The sequence below is a fragment of the Salvelinus namaycush genome, unplaced genomic scaffold (genome assembly GCF_016432855.1).
Source record: "Salvelinus namaycush isolate Seneca unplaced genomic scaffold, SaNama_1.0 Scaffold23, whole genome shotgun sequence".
Lineage (NCBI taxonomy): Eukaryota > Metazoa > Chordata > Actinopteri > Salmoniformes > Salmonidae > Salvelinus > Salvelinus namaycush.
The window spans coordinates 90,366-112,768 of record NW_024059119.1 but is presented as its reverse complement, the minus strand read 5'-3'; the positions used below and the strand labels follow the sequence as shown (position 1 = coordinate 112,768).

General features: G+C 40.8%; 1 pseudogene; it reads right to left on the bottom strand.

The window, feature by feature from the left end:
• Window positions 1-543: 543 nt before the first annotated feature.
• On the bottom strand, window positions 544-21,924 carry LOC120038665 (annotated as a pseudogene).
• Between the last annotated feature and the right edge of the window lie 479 nt (window positions 21,925-22,403).

Below are 22,403 nucleotides of genomic sequence, written 5' to 3'. Positions count from 1 at the left end.
TTGAAGTGTTGCATTTTGATTCAAGCGGGTCACCAACATGGTAAGTGTAACACAGCTCTTTTTTGTTAGTCACTTTTTGATAAATCTCATAAATAATACTTTCAATTCAGAGCCTGGATTTTTCCTCTTTTTCCCTAAAATCAATTTAACAAACGTTTAGGGTTCTACATTGTGACATCATTAAAATACTACTTTTACAATGTTAAAACATTCTACATTGTGACATCATTTCATTGATATCACGAAATAACTCCTTTGATCAGAGATCTTTGTCTCTTGTCAGCTATAAGATTTCTCTCCTGTGTGTATTCTCTGGTGTAATGTCAGCTGGCCAGATCGACCAAAACTCTTCCCACATTGACCACAGCTATAAGGTTTCTCTCCTGTGTGAGTTCTCCGGTGTGATTTCAGGGTTTGTAGCTGAATAAATCTCTTGCCACATTGATCACAGCCTTAAGGTCTATCTCCTGTGTGTGTTCTCTGGTGTTTAGTCAGATAACTAGATGAAGTAAAACTTTTCCCACATTGATCACAGCCATAAGGTTTCTCTCCTGTGTGAGTTCTCTGGTGTTTAGTCAGATAACTAGATGAAGTAAAACTTTTCCCACATTGATCACAGCCATAAGATTTCTCTCCTGTGTGAGTTCTTCGGTGTCCTGTCAGGCTGCTTAGCTGAGTAAAACTCTTCCCACATTGATCACAGCCATAAGATTTCTCTCCTGTGTGTGTTCTCTGGTGTACAGTCAGATGGCCAGATTGAATAAAACTCTTCCCACATTGACCACAGGTATAAGGCTTCTCTCCTGTGTGTGTTCTCTGGTGTATAGTTAGATTACCAGATGTAGTAAAACTCTTCCTACAGTGGTCACAGCTATATGGTTTCTCTCCTGTGTGTCCCCGCCGGTGTACTATCAGGATGCTTAGATGAGTAAAACTCCTCCCACATTGATAACAGCCAAAAGGTTTCTCTCCAGTGTGTGTTCTATGGTGGGATTTCAGGGAGCTTGAGTGAGTAAAACTCTTCCCACATTGATCACATGTATAAGATTTCTCTCCTGTGTGTACTCGCTGGTGTACAGTTAGATAGCTAGATCTAGTAAAACTCTTCCCACATTGATCACAGCTATAAGGCTTCTCTCCTGTGTGTACTCGCTGGTGTACAGTTAGATAGCTAGATCTAGTAAAACTCTTCCCACATTGATCACAGCTATAAGGTTTTTCTCCTGTGTGTGTTCTCTGGTGTATAGTTAGATAGCGAGATCTAGTAAAACTCTTCCCACATTGATCACAGCCATAAGGTTTCTCTCCTGTGTGAGTTCTCCGGTGTCCTGTCAGGCTGCTTAGCTGAGTAAAACTCTTCCCACATTGATCACAGCCATAAGATTTCTCTCCTGTGTGTGTTCTCTGGTGTGCAGTCAGATGGCTAGATTTAGCAAAACTCTTCCCACATTGATCACAGCTATAAGATTTCTCTCCTGTGTGTGTTCTCTGGTGTACAGTTAGATTACCAGATGTAGTAAAACTCTTCCTACAGTGATCACAGCTATATGGTTTCTCTCCTGTGTGTACTCGCTGGTGTATAGTTAGATAGCTAGATCTAGTAAAACTCATCCCACATTGATCACAGGTATAAGGTTTCTCTCCTGTGTGTGTTCTCTGGTGTACAGTCAGAGAGCTAGATATAGTAAAACTCTTCCCACATTGATCACAGATATAAGGTTTCTCTCCTGTGTGTGTTCTCTGGTGTACAGTCAGAGAGCTAGATATAGTAAAACTCTTCCCACATTGATCACAGCCATAAGGTTTCTCTCCTGTGTGAGTTCTCCGGTGTCCTGTCAGGCTGCTTAGCTGAGTAAAACTCTTCCCACATTGATCACAGATATAAGGTTTCTCTCCTGTGTGTGTTCTCTGGTGTACAGTCAGATGGATAGATTTAGCAAAACTCTTCCCACATTGATCACAGCTATAAGGTTTCTCTCCTGTGTGTGTTCTCTGGTGTATAGTTAGATAGTGAGATCTAGTAAAACTCTTCCCACATTGATCACAGGTATAAGGTTTCTCTCCTGTGTGTGTTCGCTGGTGTATTTTAAGTTCTGATGAAGATTTGCAACATTTCCCACAGTCAGAGCAGCAGTGAGATTTCTTCCCTGTGGATCTCTGCTGGTGTTTCTTGAGGTCTGATGTGGAGAGACTCTTCTCTGCCTCGTCAGCATCATGATGTTGTTGAGACTCCCCAGAGGATCCACGATAGTCCCGTCTCTCTCCTGTGTGAATGACAATGTCAGACAGAAGGTTAAAGGCCCACAACAGCAGAAATCTCCAGATTTTAGTTTTTCACAATGTATTCTGAATGTGAATGGGGGGAAACTCAGGGGAGTAACCTCCATGTCCAGGTTGCTTATGAGTGCATTTCACACTACTTTGGATTATAATTGTAAGGCTCGTTTGAATGTCCTGCTTAATATAATGTTTGTGTCATCATCGCAAATCAACTGCTTTGTACTTAAAAACCACTTCAACCAGTAAAATGCTCTTTGGCTAGCTTTTCCATCAGCCTGACAATGAGGGTTTGTACACTGTTTGCCAAATTGGCCCATAACTTCACCTAACAACAAATATAGGAAAATAGCTCTGTGTGTTGCACAATAGCCTATCCATCAAGGAACAGTTATCTACACATTATGAGCTAAGTATCTCCGTGTCCAAACAGACTAATGGGACCCTACAGTAAATCAAGCAGACAATAACATTATAAACATCAATTTGTTAGGGATGTTGGATCTAACGTGGAGCACGGCATAACTGTCTTTACCAGAGTAATGAATGAAGAAGCACTTTGGTTGTTGTAGCATGTCGTGATGTTTGTAATTTGACTGGCATTCAGAAAATTATTTCCTGGATCAGCTGATGATAGTTGGCAGACCACCCAGACCTGACCCCACAAGATACGCCAGTTTTGTCAATTTATTAAATTGTCTTTCATTTGAAACACTCCTGTCAATGTTGAGTAAGGACGCACACCTGATTGCGCATATAAAAGTAGGATTAGTCTACCTGCCTATAAATGTGCCCATTTGGGGATGTCTGATAGTATTTCTGATTGTCTTAACCTGTTATGGCTGCAGCCCGACACCGGTACACTTATGACAACATCCAGCTCAAGTGCAGGGCGCGAAATTCAAAAGATAGTTTTTTAAAATATTTAACTTTCACACATTAACAAGTCCAATACAGCATTTGAAAGATAAACATATTGTGAATCCAGCCAACATGTCCGATTTTTAAAATGTTTTACAGGGAAGACAAAATATGTAAATCTATTAGCTAACCACGTTAGCAAAAGACACCATTTTTCTTACTCCATCAGTTTCTTACTCCATCACTAGCTATCACAAATTCGACCAAATAAAGAAATAAATAGCCACTAACCAAGAAAAAACTTCATAAGATGACAGTCTGATAACATATTTATGGTATAGCATATGTTTTTTTTTTAGAAAAATGTGCATTTTTCAGGTATAAATCATAGTTTACATTTCAGCTACAATCAGAAATTGCACCGAAAGCAGGCATAATATTTACAGACACCAACTTCAAATACCTAATTACTCATCATAAAACATTTCTGAAAAATATATAGTGTGCAGCAATTGAAAGACAGGCATCTTGTGATTCCAGACAATATTTCCGATTTATTAAATGTTTTACAGCGAAAACAAAATGTAGCGCTATATTAGCATAGCAACAATAGCCAGACACACTTGGGCGCCCACGACCAGTAGACATGCACAACAGATCTATGAAATAACATCATAAAATGTTTCTTACTTTTCGTGATCTTCCGTCAGAATGTTGGACATGGTGTCCTTTGTCAAGAACAGTCGTTGTTTGGATTAAAAACGTTAATTTTCCCTCTTCATTTAGGATGGGCACGAGCCGAGTGGCACGGATCTCTCAAACGTAAAAAAAGTAACAGAACGGAACACGGCAAAACTCCCGAAAAAATTTCAATAATCTGATTAAACTATATTGAAAAAACATACATTACGATGATATGGTCACATTTATCAAATAATATCCGAGCCGGAGATAGTTGTCGTCCGAAACGGCAGCAAAACATAAGGCAATCTCACTTCCAAGTCGCGCGCATCAGAGTACCGGAAGTGGACGGTCAAGTCAAAGAAGTTGGTTTTATTCCACCTCTGAACGAGATAATCAAGTCCTTTCTGCTCTCACTTCCGCATGACACCCAGAGGAAGGCCTATGAGGTGTAAGTAGGGTCCTACGTATGATGACCATGTATAGGCAGAACGTTGAAGAGAGCATAGATTTCTGACATTCTACTTCCTGGTCAGGGAAAGTGCTGCCAAATGACTTCTGTTCCACTTAGAGAAAAATTTCAAACGGTTTTAGAAACTAGAGATTGTTTTCTATCCAATAGTAATAATAATATGCATATTGTACGAGCAAGAATTGAGTACGAGGCCGTTTGAAATGGCCACCTCTTTCCAGGTTATTCGATTCTGCCTCTTCAGCCATAACAGGTTTTAACGCACCACCACTAATGAGTTGTGGAGCTTCTCAAAGTAATTTTTTCGTCACCAAAGCAAGTAAACAAAGTCTTAATGAAATCAATTGCGAATGACAATAGTTCCTCAAAGTATTTTCGTAAAATATTTCCAGCTCTCGCCCTTTCACCATTCGGCACTTGATTGGTTACACTTCTCCTTCCCCCATCCCTCAGCTGTTTACCAAACCAAGTCTCTGGGCAGCCATTTTGTTGCTGTTTAAAAAACCCACACAACCCAGCAATCTGCAGTTCAAACAATAACAAATCTGTCATTCCGCCACTGTTTTGGTAATGAAATGATTATGGGGTTGGAGAAATGTAACTAGAGACAGACAGACCTATGGATGCAAGGACTGACCATCCATGATATCAACATTATAATTTTAACCATGTTGAGGCTATACAGTGTTGCTTTACATTATTTCTAAAAATTGTAGTAAAAAAAGCTTATTCTGGGTTCTGATGGGGTAAACAGTTGAACTAAGCTCATGAGTCATGTGTTATATTCTTCAAGAATCAATGGCTATAAATAAATAATTTAAAAGTCACAATATGGATGTAGCAATTGCAGATTTCCCCTTTAAAACCAAAAATCAGTTCAACAACCGCAGAGTTTGTGCCTCTATATTTAAGACAGTACTTACTAGTGTTAATCAGGGAACGGTTTCCCAAAACCATCTTATGGCTAAATTCATCGTTAGAACCATTGGATGCCTTAAGATGTGTTTGGGAAACCGGGCCCAGAAATCCAGTTTCCTCCTCTTCTTCCTCCAACTTTTTCGATGTAACAGTCATCTCTCCCTCCTCTTTCACTCCATAAACTGCATCCTCCTCTCCTTTTACTGTAACATCCTCCTCCTCTTTCACTCTGAACGCGTCTTCCTCTTCTTTCACAGTAACGGCCTCACTCGCTACTTCTTGTTTTACTGTGATATCCTCATCTCCTTTAGCAGAATAGCTTAGTGACCGCATGGTCGGGGATGTTAGCTAGCTAGGCTAATGCTAACTTAACAAGCCCGCTAGCTGACTAATAACAACACCGTAAATATGAAATTAAATCGGATAACTAACTAGACGATAGAAGTGGGTTTAAAACACAGTGGCTAATATACACTAAAGCGTCTAAAAAGCTATATTGGTTCGGCTATTTTGTCTAGCAAGCTACCGAGGTGGCTGAATAACTGTTGCTGCTGCTGAAAGAAGCGTTCCGTCCACTCGAGTATACGTCACACTAACAGCATTGTGTTCCGTCCACTAGATTATACGTCACACTAACAGCATTGTGTTCCGTCCACTCGATTATACGTCACACTAACAGCATTGCCTTAAAATCGCAGACCGCCTTCTGTTGACTGGAGTGGGTAACGCAGTTGAGTAAAATGTATATTTTATCTTCAGACAACAAGTTAATGTGTAGGGAGCATTCGTTTTTACTCACCAGTGTAACAATACAGTCTGGTTAAAGACTTAGTAAGCTAGTTGTCGTCACGATATGGTTACCTATAAGTACAAACAGTTATGTTTTTGCGTTATTACATATTTTTTAAACTTATTTCGGGAAATCTTCTAAACTACCCACAATGCACTATTTCCCAAGGTCATATGGATGATCTACTCTGTGCTACTGAGTTTGTATGCCAGTGTAACGGTGTAATGAAGCTACATGTTTTAAATAGATTGAACCTTTATTTAACTAGGCAAGTCAGTTAAGAACAAATTCTTATTTACATTGACGTCCTACCCCGGCCAAACCCCAACCTTGACGATGCTGGGCCAATTGTGCGCTGCCCTATGGGACTCCCAATCACGGCCTGTTATGATACAGCCTGGATTTGAACCAGGGTCTGTAGTGACGCCTCTAGCACTGAGATGCCATACCTTAGACCGCTGCGCTGCTCGTGTGTTTACATTACACTCGGTGTAATACACTCAGTGATAAAGGTATTGGATTCTGGGTAATCCACAGCAGATTTTTGGAGAATTTGAAAATTGAGTGGTCCTGGGATAGAAATGTATAAAGTTGACATTACATCATAAAATCAACGTTTTAAATCATACATTAGCAATTTATGTTTTAGAAACTACTGCTGTTGGTTTAGTATCAAATAAGCCTCTCTTTATATGTTATTTGCCAAATCTCCGTTTTCCATGTGGGTTTTATGCTAAAGTTCCCTCTTTCAAGTTGGTATCTAACTGGAAAATGCATCTTCTTTAGGAGTGCTATTTTTACCCTGTCTACTACTGATCGTTCATCCACACTGTGTGTCTCATCAATGCAGGTCATTTATGACAAATGTATAAAGTATATGTTTTATAAACTCATGAACACCAGCCAGTTTATCAGCCCGGTTTTGTTAGTTTAGGTGTATTATACTTTTTCCCCACCAGAGGGGGACATTGAGTAGTTCATTTCATTTTCATTTCATTTTCATCTCATTGAAATAAGAGTTTGTTCTTAACTGACTTGCCTAGTTAAATAAAAAATAAAAAGGTAAAATGTAAGTCGCTCTGGATAAGAGCGTCAGCGAAATGACTTAAATGTAAATGTGAATGTAAATATCTAGCTCAAGCTTCACCTCATGCTTTTCATTAACTGTGTGGTTGTGTTGTCCAGTGGGAACCCGTTAGCACGGTGGGCTCTGGTGCCTTCTTGCCGTGGGCTCAAGACGACAGAGGAAATCAACCTGCTTGCTCCTTATGTTTTGTCAACTTTTCGATGGGGATGTTATGTTTGATACCGGAGGTACGAGGCCTTGAAAGCATTAAACTTCAGAGCAGTGTGCCGATGCCTGTATCACTTTATCAGCAGCACGTGATCAATGACGTCTGGAACTTCATTTCGTCGAACAACCACCTGATTGGTTTGGTTTGGTTCGACACTGCAGCCGACTGCCAACTGACTGCTCTACAAATCACCTTACATCATAAATAACTACTCATTATTATTGAAGCAGTGTGTCACTTTATCAACATTGATCAATGACTTCTGATGGTTAATTTTCTCCCATCATTCTGTTTGTCTCTGATCTTTTGATCTGCAAACACGTTTAGGTTTTGTTAGTTTGGTTCTAAATGGTCTCGGTGCTGGTTGGCTACGCTGGTTAGGCTAATAGCTAGTTGGCTAAATAGCTAACGTTAACTGGTTGGCTACGCTTGTTAGGCTAATAGCTAGTTGGCTAAATAGCTAACGTTAACTGGTTGGCTACGCTTGTTAGGCTAATAGCTAGTTGGCTAAATAGCTAACGTTAGCTGGCCGGCTAAGATTACTGCATATAGCTAACGTTAGCTGGCCGGCTAAGATAACTGCATATAGCTAACGTTAGCTGGCTGGCTAAGATAACTGCATATAGCTCATGTTAGCTGGCCGGCTAAGATAACTGCATATAGCTCATGTTAGCTGGCCGGCTAAGATAACTGCATATAGCTAATGTTACCTGGCCGGCTAAGATAACTGCATATAGCTAACGTTAGCTGGCTGGCTAAGATAACTGCATATGGCTCATGTTAGCTGGCCGGCTAAGATAACTGCATATAGCTCATGTTAGCTGGCTGGCTAAGATAACTGCATATAGCTCATGTTAGCTGGCTGGCTAAGATAACTGCATATAGCTAATGTTAGCTGGCTGGCTAAGATAACTGCATATAGTTAACGTTAGCTGGCTGGCTAAGATAACTGCATATAGCTAATGTTAGCTGGCTGGCTAAGATAACTGCATATAGTTAACGTTAGCTGGCTGGCTAAGATAACTGCATTTAGCTAATGTTAGTTGGCTGGCTAAGATAACATTATTTGATATTTGGTTAGATGGCGTTTTGTATTTCCAAAACGTTGGTTTACTTTAAATCACTCAAGTCATGAGTGCAAACGATTGGTTTAATTTGAAGTTCTACATTTTGTTAGGATTTATGTTTATGCACTATAGCCTGTTAGCATATTGTTTGAAGATGAATATTGTTTTGTTACACACACACACACACAAACAATACAGATGTGTGTAGGTGTGTAAGGACTGACCAACACAGGCCATAAAAGCTGTGGTCAGTCTGGAGAGGGGAGGGGTGCATCACTCTAGGCCAACCAGGGGGGTTGAGAGACTGTTCAGTACCATATTAGGGAATTGTTTGAGTGAAGAATCAAGGGGAGACACAAGACGGAGCTACTCTACCCAGCAACCAGATGTGGACAAAGAAAAGCGCCAAGGGGCTTGGACAAGTTCGGGTGCCCCCAAAAGCGGAGCAAGAGTATTAACCATGCTAAGCCTCTACTGTGATAGGCCAACCTCACAAAGGAGGAGCAAGAGTATTAACCATGCTAAGCCTCTACTGTGATAGGCCAACCTCACAAAGGAGGAGCAAGAGTATTAACCATGCTAAGCCTCTACTATGATAGGCCAACGGGAAGAGTTGGAACTAAAACTGTCATAGTATAAAAACTACTATTTGAGTACATTCCACAGAGTACATTCCACAGATCTCTGATCTACCCTGCGCGGAGATACAGTGAACCCGTATATACGAGAATTGCATTTACCGTTTACCGTTTGAGTTTAATTAAAATACTTAAAATATATTCGGTGACTCTGAATCACATTTTGTCCTGATGCCAGAAATCTCTTTACATTTGAAGTTATTTCTGTTGTAGTTTACATCATAGGGAATAGGCTGGTCCTCCATTTTACTTTACACCTGACTTTGGCATTCTTCTGAATTATGATTGGTTTAATGTAATAACTCCAAAAATAGAACAGTGAGGTGTAACTTTGCATTGGGAAAAATATTTTATTTTATCTTTTTATAAAAAATATAAAACATACAAACGACAACATCATACAAACATTAACTACATCACACCTGCCCAGACCCACTAGAACACACCTCCATCTCCATTAACTACATCACACCTGCCCAGACCCACTAGAACACCTCCATCTCCATTAACTACATCACACCTGTCCAGACCCACTAGAACACACCTCCATCTCCATTAACTACATCACACCTGCCCAGACCCACTAGAACACACCCCCATCTCCATTAACTACATCACACCTGCCCAGACCCACTAGAACACACCTCCATCTCCATTAACTACATCACACCTGCCCAGACCAACTATAACACACCTCCATCTCCATTAACTACATCACACCTGCCCAGACCCACTAGAACACACCTCCATCTCCATTAACTACATCACACCTGCCCAGACCAACTATAACACACCTCCATCTCCATTAACTACATCACACCTGCCCAGACCAACTATAACACACCTCCATCTCCATTAACTACATCACACCTGCCCAGACCCACTAGAACACACCTCCATCTCCATTAACTACATCACACCTGTCCAGACCCACTAGAACACACCTCCATCTCCATTAACTACATCACACCTGCCCAGACCCACTAGAACACACCTCCATCTCCATTAACTACATCACACCTGCCCAGACCCACTAGAACACACCTCCATCTCCATTAACTACATCACACCTGCCCAGACCCACTAGAACACACCTCCATCTCCATTAACTACATCACACCTGCCCAGACCCACTAGAACACAGCCAGCGCATTCATCAGCACCATTTAATTTCTCTTTTTTTGAACTTTGAATTGAATTAACAACAGAGGATTGGTTGATTTCCAGGTTTTAATTAGGTATAATATTTAAGACAATTGATGAGAAAAGTATCGTCCAACTGTGGGGTATCTCACTGCACCCTCAAATGCCATGTTTTGAAATATACAGACAAGACAGATTAAAAGTAATTTTACATTGTATAATTGTACTTCTGACAGCCAACTCTCTAACTCCGCCCATAACTTTATGACATCATAACATTCCCAGAAGGATTATTGAGTCATTGTTAGTTTTACACTGAAGACATGACTCTGCCGTTGTGCTGTAGAATTTGTGAATTTTGTCTCTTGTATAATAAGGGACTATCATTTGTCCCAACATCACAGGCCACAGACTTTGATGCAGTTAAAGACTTCCAAAAGTGTTTCCGCAGTTTAAGATCAACTGAGTTTTTTTAATGGGGTGTCTCCCTGTGCACCTGCCAATGTAAATCCTTTGAACGAGACAAGTTACCAGACAGGACATATTGCTAATGTTCTTCCCATTGATAACCTGAATGACAATTAACTTGTGGGCGGTGGTGGTGATGACGTCCTATTCGATGACGTCGTCCATCGGGGTTCCCCAAAAAAGAAGACGCTCTGGATTGATCACTGGAGTCAGATGTGAAGGAGGAGGTTGATCATCAGGAGTCAGATGTGAAGGAGGAGGTTGATCATCAGGAGTCAGATGTGAAGGAGGAGGTTGATCATCAGGAGTCAGATGTGAAGGAGGAGGTTGATCATCAGTGAACCTCTAGGATTGTGGCTGGGCTGGCGTTTCCACTTCCAGCTTGGTCATATATTTTGATACATTGAATGTTGATATTGTGAATCTATGTTATATATTTGTACCACCTGTTTCATGAAGTGATGTCACTAAGTACTGCCCCTATATATACAATGCATTCGGAAAGCATTCAGACCTTACCGTTATATAAACACACTTAACACTCCCAACACTCCCAACTATAATTCTCTTTGGCACCGTAGACATCTAGTGACCACTTGATTCCATGTGACATTATTACCGTTATATCAACACACTCAACACCCCCAACTATAAATCTCTTTGGCGCCGTAGACATCTAGTGACCACTTGATTCCAAGTGACATTATTACCGTTATATCAACACACTGGACACTCCCAACACTCCCAACTATAATTCTCTTTGGCACCGTAGACATCTAGTGACCACTTGATTCCATGTGACCAAACATTTCTGAGGCTGAGTCTCAAATAGTCGCCTGTTCCTTTTAATAGCCGGGCAATAGCACACATAGCAAATACATTTTGGGTCTAAATTAAAGGAGCTACAATTATAGTTTAATTACATGTTTTAAATAAAATGTCCATGATATCTGCATTAATACGAACGAGCTACAAAAATCTCTGAAACTGGAAACACTTATCTCCCTCACTAGCTTTAAGCACCAGCTGTCAGAGCAGCTCACAGATTACTGCATCTGTACATAGCCCATCTATAATTTAGCCCAAACAACTCCCTCTTCCCCTACTGTATTTGTTTATTTATTTAGCTACTTTGCACCCCATTATTTCTATCTCTACTTTGCACATTCTTCCACTGCAAATCTACCATTCCAGTGTTTTACTTGCTATATTGTATTTACTTCGCCACCATGGCCTTTTTTTGCCTTCACCTCCCTTATCTCACCTCATTTGCTCACATTGTATATAGACTTATTTTTCTACTGTATTATTGACTGTATGTTTGTTTTACTCCATGTGTAACTCTGTGTTGTTGTATGTGTCAAACTGCTTTGTTTTATCTTGGCCAGGTTGCAGTTGTAAATGAGAACTTGTTCTCAACTGGCCGACCTGGTTAAATAAAGGGGAAATAAATAACACATAATAATACAAAAATGTAGGAGCAGTATAGACCTAGTCTGTTCATTATATACATCTACATGATGTATTGTTACACCATGTTGGAGCAGTATAGACCTAGTCTGTTCATTATATACATCTACATGATGTATTGTTACACCATGTAGGAGCAGTATAGACCTAGTCTGTTCATTATATACATCTACATTATGTATTGTTACACCATGTAGGAGCAGTATAGACCTAGTCTGTTCATTATATACAAATACATTATGTATTGTTACACCATGTAGGAGCAGTATAGAACTAGTCTGTTCATTATATACATCTAGATGATGTATTGTTACACCATGTTGGAGCAGTATAGACCTAGTCTGTTCATTATATACATCTACATGATGTATTGTTACACCATGTTGGAGCAGTATAGACCTAGTCTGTTCATTATCTACATGATGTATTGTTACACCATGTAGGAGCAGTATAGACCTAGTCTGTTCATTATCTACATGATGTATTGTTACACCATGTAGGAGCAGTATAGACCTAGTCTGATCATTATATACATCTACATGATGTATTGTTAAACCATGTAGGAGCAGTATAGACCTAGTCTGTTCATTATATACATCTACATGATGTATTGTTACACCATGTAGGAGCAGTATAGACCTAGTCTGTTCATTATATACATCTACATGATGTATTGTTACACCATGTAGGAGCAGTATAGACCTAGTCTGTTCATTATATACATCTATATGATGTATTGTTACACCATGTAGGAGCAGTATAGACCTAGTCTGTTCATTATATACATCTATATGATGTATTGTTACACCATGTAGGAGCAGTATAGACCTACAGTAGCTAGCTGCTAATTTAGATGTAGTATGACTTAATGAAACTGCCTTAAATATGCTGTGGTAAACATTTTTTATCCGCACTAATCAATCAACACATTCCTGTCTTTGTATGTCTCAATATTATGGTATTATTTAATTAAATCCATTTACAATAATCTTTGTCTGAAAATAAAATATGATCCTCAACTGCGTTTCCCCTCCAGTCAGCAGACGGCGATGTGCGTCTTTCAGGCGACGCTGCCAGCGTGACGTATAATCTAGTGGACGGTTCTTCATAAACAGCTCGTCAACCACCTCGGTAGCTTGCTAGCCAACAGAGCCGAAAGATTCAAGCTATTTATACGCTTTCGGTCTATATTACCTACTGTGTTTTAGACACACTTCTGTCGTATCTACTTGTTAACCTATTTAATTTAATATTACGTTATTTTGTATTAGTCAGCTATAGTAGCTGGCTGGTTAAAACTTCTTGTCAATAGGGGGGCGCTGTTTCCACTTTTGAAAAAATCTTGCCCAAATTAAAATGCCTCATACTCTATTCTTGCTCGTACAATATGCATATTATTATTACTATTGGATAGAAAACACTCAAGTTTCTAAAACCGTTTGAATTATATCTGTGAGTAAAACAGAACTCATTCTGCAGCAAACTTCCTGACAGGAAGTGACAAATCCGAAATCGAGCCTCTGTTTCAGGGCTCCCCTATTAATTGCCTTGAAATCTATGGATAGACATGCACTTCATACGCCTTCCACTAGATGTCAATAGGCTGTGAGAGTTGAAATGGGGTGTCTCGCTTGATCTGAGGCCGAACAAGACCTCTTGGCATGACGTGACCACTTTTCTCTTTGTGCAGCAACACGCGGGAAGGGACCTTGCATTGCCTTCTGAAAAGTGTTCGGTATAGACGTGTAATATCTCCGGCTTTGATTTTACTTGATAAATGTGACAATATCATCGTAAAGTATGTTTTTTCAATATAGTTTTATCAGAATTTTCACCGTTTATCGGGGGGTTTGGCGTATTGCATTGTTTGCGTCAACGGATTTTGGACAGCTTAGCACCACTTGGCTAGCTTTGGCTGCTAATTCTATAGGAGAAGAGGACATTCTAAAACCAAAAAACGATTGTTCTGGACAAAGGACCCCTTGTACAAGATTCTGATGGAAGATCAGCAAAAAGTAGGACCCATTTATGATGTTATTTCGTATTTCTGTTGAAAAAGTTTAGTATTGTTATCCAGCGTTTTGGCGGGCGCTGTCTCGCTATCACGTTATAACGTAAGCTGTATGTCGTACTAAAGTTATTTTTTAAAATCTAACATGGCGATTGCATTAAGAACTAGTGTATCTTTCATTTGCTTAACAACATGTATTTTTTATTGAAGTGTTTGGGTATTTGATTAGATAGGTGCCTCCAAGATTTCTCCGGACAATATTTCTGCAATTTCACCATATATTCACATTGTAAAACCACGATTTGTGCCGCTAAATATGCAAATTTTCGAACAAACCATATATGTATTGTGTAATATGATGTTATAGGACTGTCATCTGATGAAGTTTGCGAAGGTTAGTGAATAAATGTATATCTTTTGCTGTTTTTTTCGCTATCGCTACCGTTGCGTTGAATGAATGCGGTTGTGTGGCTGGCTACTGTAGTAAGCTAATATAATGCTATATTGTGTTTTCGCTGTAAAACACTTAAAAAATCTGAAATATTGGCTGGATTCACAAGATGTTTGTCTTTCATTTGCTGTACACCATGTATTTTTCATAAATGTTTTATGATGAGTATTTAGGTATTTCACGTTGGTCTCTGTAGTTATTCTAGCTGCTTTGGTGAAAGTTGTGATGGTGGCTGCAATGTAAAACTATGATTTATACCTGAAATATGCACATTTTTCGAACAAAACATATGCTATACAATAAATATGTTATCAGACTGTCATCTGAAGTTATTTCTTGGTTAGTGACTTTATATCTCTATTTGGTCAAATTTGTGATAGCTACCTATGCGGTAAAAAAATTGTGAAAATATGCGGTTGAGTCTTTTGCTATCGTGGTTAGCTAATAGAAATACATATTGTGTTTTCGCTGTAAAACATTTTAAAAATTAGAAATGATGGCTGGATTCACAAGATGTTTATCTTTCATTTGCTGTATTGGACTTGTGATTTCATGAAAATTAAATTATATGATATCCCTGTCGCGTTAAGCTAGGCTATGCTAGTCAGCTTTTTTGATGGGGGGGATCCCGGATCCGGGGTTGTGACCAGGTAAAGGTTACACAGAAAGGGGCATATATTGGAGACCAAAAGTCGTCTGGCACACTGCTTAGAGTTTCAACAACATGAATAACTTATTTCTAGTCTACAATCATCGATGTTACTACTAAAATATGACTTCTTGCTAATTTTAAGACAATTGTCAAATAATTTTAACATTCATTACAGACGTCAATTGTTGTACAACATCATGGCTACGCTGTTGGCATCACCTTTTACAGTGGATTTCCACTGTTGTGGGCCTTTAATCATCTGACTTTGTTGTTCACACAGGAGAGAGACGGGACTATCGTGGATCCTCTGGGGAGCCTCAACAACCTCATGATGCTGACGAGGCAGAGAAGAGTCTCTCCAGATCAGAACGCCTCAATAAACACCTGCAGAGATCCACAGGGAAGAGAACTCACTGCTGCTCTGACTGTGGGAAGAGATTCACCTCATCAGGCATTAGAAGTCATCAGAGAACACACACAGGAGAGAAATCTTATAGCTGTGATCAATGTGGGAAGAGTTTTACTACTTCTGGCTCTCTGACAGTACACCAGAGAATACACACAGGAGATAAACCTTATAGCTGTGTTCAATGTGGGAAGAGTTTTACTACATCTAGCAATCTGACTATACACCAGAGAACACACACAGGAGAGAAACCTTATAGCTGTGATCAATGTGGGAAGAGTTTTACTACTTCTGGCTATCTGACAGTGCACCAGAGAACACACACAGGAGAGAAACCTTATAGCTGTGATCAATGTGGGAAGAGTTTTTGTCAATCTAGTGATCTGACAGTGCACCAGAGAACACACACAGGAGAGAAACCGTATAGCTGTGATCAATGTGGGAAGAGTTTTACTACATCTGGCTATCTGACAGTGCACCAGAGAACACACACAGGAGAGAAACCTTATAGCTGTGATCAATGTGGGAAGAGTTTTACTACTTCTGGCTATCTGACTTTACACCAGAGAACACACACAGGAGATGAACTTTATAGCTGTGATCAATGTGGGAAGAGTTTTGTTAAATCTGACCAGCTCACAGTACACCAGAGAATACACACAGGAGAGAAACCCTTTAGCTGTGGTCAATGTGGGAAGAGTTTTACTACATCTGGCTCTCTGACTGTACACCAGAGAACACACACAGGAGAGAAACCTTATAGCTGTGATCAATGTGGGAAGAGATACTCTGGTAAAAGATCTCTGATCAAACATCAGAAAATACATGGAGTTTTTTCATGATAATAATTAAATAATGTCACAATGTAGATTCTTTTAGCATCGTAGTAGAAGTATTTTAATGAATGTCAATGTAGAACCCTAAATGTTTGCCCCCTGTTCAATTGATTTTAGCCTCAGGGAAAGAATCCAGGCTCTGAACTGAAAGAGTATTATTTATGAGATTTATCAAAAAGTGACTAACAAAAAAGAGCTGTGTTACACTTACCATGTTGGTGACCCACTGGAATCAAAATGCAACACTTCAAACTTTTTCTTCATATTGGTTATTCATTTGGACACGTTAAAACTGTGTTTTGACATTGCACTATTCCCATTTAGCAAAATGTAATTGAAAAGACATTGAAAATAAGACCATGATCCCCGACGTCCAATATATGTTCGGTTGTAGTTGAAAGTGAAAGTTAAAAATATGTATTTTCGGGTCGTTTTTTTCAATGACTTGAAAACAACTTAATTTCAACAAACTTGCAGCCTAAACACATGGACGCACTATAATAAATTGGTCTATAATCAATTTTATTAACAATCCTACATCACTCCAGTATTTCTTGACAACATTCAAATGCAGATTGTCTTTATTCCACTACTGAAGAAGCATGACTCAAATCACCTCATATTTCAAACATTCAGCCTGACAAAAGATACATGTTTTATTATTCCATGCCTCACCATTAAGTTAATTATTGCCAATACATATTAACAAAGGGGTGAACATCTGGTTTTGATATTTCATATTATGTAACATTTACTAATCCTAGTTATTCATGCAACCAACTTGACATTTTTGGGTACAATTATATTGACATTGTTACCCTGCTTTTATAATATCAGGGTTCATTCTCAGATGTGCCAACCCAAATGTACTAGAGCATGACATTGGGGACTTTATATCCAACAACATGCCTATCTAGTGATCCCTGAAAAGAGAGTGAAGCTCCACAGTGAGGTGGAAAGTTACTACAGATATCGCAGGAGTTTCCTCTTGAAATCAGACATGTCTGTCGTAAGGACAACTTGGTTGCTGATTATCAAGGGTGGGCAGTCAAAAGATTTGTGTTTTGCATTTAGCCAGTGAGTTACCATGATCACAATTTATTTTGACACGTTTTTCCCGTGTTGGAGATTAGTTTTATCTCTTATTCTTTTCTGTGTTTTTTTGAAACGGCACTGTTAGGGGCTCGTAAGTAAGAGTTCCAGTGTTGTATCCGGCGCATGTGACTAATACAATTTGATTTGAGTTTTGTTTGGGCTCGTTCCAAGGGGACGAGAGTTCTAGAAGCTAGTGGGTTTTAGGAAGACGAGAGTTCTAGAAGCTAGTGAGTTTTAGGATTCTATGGAAAGAAAAAGCATTAAAAACATAATTCTTTTAATTACACGATTGTATATTATTATTCAGAAATACATGTTTTTAATTGTTTACAGCCCGTAGACACCATGTTTATATTGTAGAAGGTGAAGCATTGTTATAGAATAACTATCTTCAAAGTAATGACTCGGGACGTCGGGTTTGATATGAAAGCTTATTTTAGTAATAATTCTTGATCACGTTACATTTAACAACTTTAGATTCTACAGAGCAATGCCAGTGAGATGCTAGCGCAAAGGAGCTAAATAATCACCTGTTAATTGCACTTAACTAGCGTGTTCACTCTCTACTTCCTGTCGCAAGGCATTCTGGAACTTGCAGTCAAAAGCGTAATTCAATACTAACCAATACAATTACATATGTAAATAACTGTAAAGAAATATCTTTAGATACAGCTCAATTAATTAACTTAAACATTAACTCTGTAACACATTAAAGTTACAACATCCCCCCCCCCCCCCGATGAACAACTGTGTTCATCTAGATCTCTAGGCAGTATATCAACTGAATAGGTCTCCTCAACAAAGTCCCTGAAGCAGTACGAACTGAACATGATCTAACTAGGCCATCTCGGCCTGGAAACAGTTCCTCAATCTTTCCTAGTTTCCAGGTTTGTCTGGGTGTGTTATCTTCTCCTATGAGTACAACGTCACCCGCTTTCAGTGGGGTGGGCTGTGGTGTATCACAGCGGTGTGCTGACTTTAGATCCAGCAAGTAGTCTCTTCGCCAACTGTTCCAGAAGCTGGTCACAAGTCTCTGCCTGTACTTCCATCTGCGTGTCATGTCCTCCTTGTTTAGCGTTGGGTGCTGAGTGTCAGCTGGAAATGGCTTTGGAGGCAAAGAGGTTAGTCGTTTACCCACCAGGAAGTGTGCTGGGGTCAGGGGTTGTGGTTCATCCACTTCATTGTGCACGAAGGTCAGAGGCCTAGAATTTAGAATTGCTTCAACCTCTGTCAGGACTGTGCACATCTCTTCAAAGTTGAGTGAAGCTCTCCCAAGAACCTTTCGCAGGCATGTTTTCACTGACCTGACAAGTCTTTCCCAGAATCCGCCCCACCAGGCTGCTTGCTCGGCGATGAACCTCCAGGTGATGCCCCTTTCTGAGAAGAAAGCCAAAAGTTGGGGCTCTTCGATTGCCTTCCACAGCTCTTTCAAGTCCTGATCAGCTCTCTTGAACGTTTTTGCATTGTCTGAGTAGATTACCTTGCATAATCCTCTCCTTGAGATGAATCTTTTTAGAGCTAGCAGGAATTTCTCTGTGGACTGATCTGAGACCAGTTCCAAATGCACTGCTCTGGTTACCGCACAAGTGAACAGTGCAATGTATGACTTCTTCACAGACCCATTTTCTTTCACAAAGAGCGGTCCTGCAAAATCCACACCTGTGACTTCAAATGGTGGTGATTCAGTTATTCTGTCTTTTGGTAAAGGCGCAGTGACCTGCTGTCCGGCTCTTGCCTTGAATCTTTTGCACACTATACATCTTGCCACTGTGCTCTTGACTAGCTGCCTAGCACTCAAGATCCAGTATCGCTCTCTGATTTGTACTAGAGTGTCTCTTGCTCCAGAATGCATCACCTTCTCATGGTGGTACTGTATCAACATTTCTGAGTATCTGTACTTGTTGGGCAGAACCCATGGGTGCTGCTCTCTGAATGTGAAGCTGGACTGTTGCAGTCTTCCTCCTACACTGAGTAGTTCGTGTTCGTCCAGGAACGGTTTCAGTTCTCTGATTTTACAGTCATTGTTTAGGCTTTTTCCTGCCTTCAGTAGTTTGATCTCCTGTCCAAAACTCTGTTGTTGTGTTACCTTAATCCAGTACTTTTCTGCATCGAACAGTTCGTCAGCAGTCAGTTCACCTTGTATCTTTATGGTTGTACGAGCATTGGCTATGAATCTCTTTATCCAGGCGGTGACTCTGAACACTCTTTTCAGTTTGCTGTACCTTTCAAGCTCCATCACAGGTTCAGTGATTGCTGTGCTGTTTGCTGCGAGTTGTACAGTAACCTGGCAGCTGGACTTGAGTTCTATATTCACCTCTTCCGGAACTTTGTTATCATCAGTCTCTTCGGACTGATTGGGTGATGTCAGAATTCTGGGTCCATTCCACCATAGCTCGCTCTGTGTCAAGTTTCGAACAGTTTGTCCTCTTGTAGGGAGGTCGGCTGGATTAGTTTTCCCTTCAATATGTGACCATGACTCAGGATTGGTCAAGGACTGGATCTCCGTCACTCTGTTCGCAACAAACTGTTTCCATTTCTGAGCTGAGCTGCAAATCCAATGCAGCACGATCATCGAGTCTGTCCACATTTGGATCTGTTTTTCTTCCAATTTCAGTGTGGTCATCAAGTTGTTTGCGAGTCTCGCTCCAATCACAGCTCCCATGAGCTCCAGGCGTGGCAGCGTCATTTTCTTGAGTGGGGCTACCCTGGACTTGGATGCGACTAGACTTCTTGTATCCCTGTCTTGTGACTCACCTTGCAAGTAAGCTACTGCACTGTAAGCCCTTTCACAGAACACGTGTGGCTATTCTGTGGCCGCATGTCTGTTCTGTACCACCTTGGTAAGGTGAGCTGGTGTAACTGGGGTAGCTCTGAACACCACTGTTGCCATTCTCGTGTCAGATCAGGTGGTAATTCTTCGTCCCAGCTGAGTCCCCTCTCCCACATTTCCTGGAACATGCACTTGATCATGATGGTGAAGGGAGTTAAGAAACCAAGAGGGTCGAAGATACGTGCAGACGACTGTAGAACACTTCTCTTTGTGTTTTCATTTTGCTTTAGAATGCTCAGTAGCGGCCTGAGGTCAAACACAAAGTCATCTGTTTCCGGTCTCCATACTAAGCCTAAAACCTTCAGCACTAATCCTTGTGTTTCTAGCGTCAACGGGTGCTCAGTTGTCGTACTCTCCTCCCATTTTGTTTTCAATTCAGGAGAATTGGTCATCCACTTGCAGAGGTCCATGCCTGCAATCGACAGCATTCGCTTTGCAGTTGTTGTCACAAGGTAAGCCTCTTCAACATTGCGTGAACTTGCAATGAAATCATCTACATAGAGTGACTCTCTCAGTATCTCTACAACTTCTGGTTGTTCTGTTTCATATTGTTTCAGGTGCTTCCTGATTGTAGCTGCCAGCAAAAATGAACTTGGGGAAGCTCCAAATACTATTCTTTTCATCCTCAGCACACGCAGCTCCTCTTCATTTTCTCCCCTTGGTGGGCCTGTGAGCCATAGAAATCTCACGGCGTCTCTGTCTCTCTCTGCTAGGGATATCTGCAGGAAAGCTTTCTTGATGTCTGCCATGAATGCGATCTCATGTAGTCTGAACTTTATCAGAACGCTGAGCAGATCCGGATTCAGGTTCGGTCCTGTGAGTAGACAGTCATTGAGGGATGGACAGCCATCTTCATGGGACGAGGCATCAAACACCACTCTGTTTTGTTGTCACCTTATCTTCTCGGAGTACTGCATGGTGAAGTAAGTAGTATTTTACATTGTCTGCACTTGATGCGTTGTCCTTGGGCACGTCCTCTGCAATATCCTGTTGTAAGTAGTCCTCTACCACTTCATTGTATCTGCTGTACAACGTCACATCCTTCTTCAGTCTTTTCTTCAGACCTTCAAACCGTTTCTTGGCGATTCTATAGTTGTCTTGGAGTTCTGGCATTTCTCGTTTCCATGGCAACTCCACGTGGTATCGCCCATCTTTGAAGGTGGTTGTTTCCTCGAACCTCTGTAGAGCCTCGGTTTCCTCTGGGTTCTGTGTTTTCTCGCTTATAATACCCAGAGACTCAAGCTCCCAGAATGCATTCAGTTGTTTGGAGACTAGTGTGTCTTCATCAAGTGGGATGAACATGCAAGTTGCCTCGGCGACACTTGACATGAACACGGGTCCCTGCACCGACCATCCAAAGGTGCTCTCTAAAGCAACCAGCGTCTCCGTCAGTCGCTCCACTCTGCCTGATACTATCTGCCAGTAGTAGTCTGCTCCTATCAGGACAGAGAGTTTAGGATCATTGTCATCTCCTGGAAAGTCTGCAAGCTGCAGTTCCTTTCTATTGAGTTCATGTCAAATCTGTTCACCAGGAACCTTCATCACAGCAACCTTCATGCACATTTGTGGCCTGCTGGAGGTCATTTTGCAGGGCTCTGGCAGTGCACCTCCTTGCACAAAGGCGGAGGTAGCGGTCCTGCTGCTGGGTTGTTGCCCTCCTTACGGCCTCCTCCACGTCTCCTGATGTACTGGCCTGTCTCCTGGTAGCGCCTCCATGCTCTGGACACTACGCTGACAGACACAACAAACCTTTTTGCCACAGCTTGCATTGATGTGCCATCCTGGATGAGCTGCACTACCTGAGCCACTTGTGTGGGTTGTAGACTCCGTCTCATGCTACCACTAGAGTGAAAGCACCGCCAGCATTCAAAAGTGACCAAAACATCAGCCAGGAAGCATAGGAACTGAGAAGTGGTGTGTGGTCACCACCTGCAGAACCATTCCTTTTTTGGGGGTGTCTTACTAATTGCCTATAATTTCCACCTTTTGTCTATTCCATTTGCACAACAGCATGTGAAATTTATTGTCAATCAGTGTTGCTT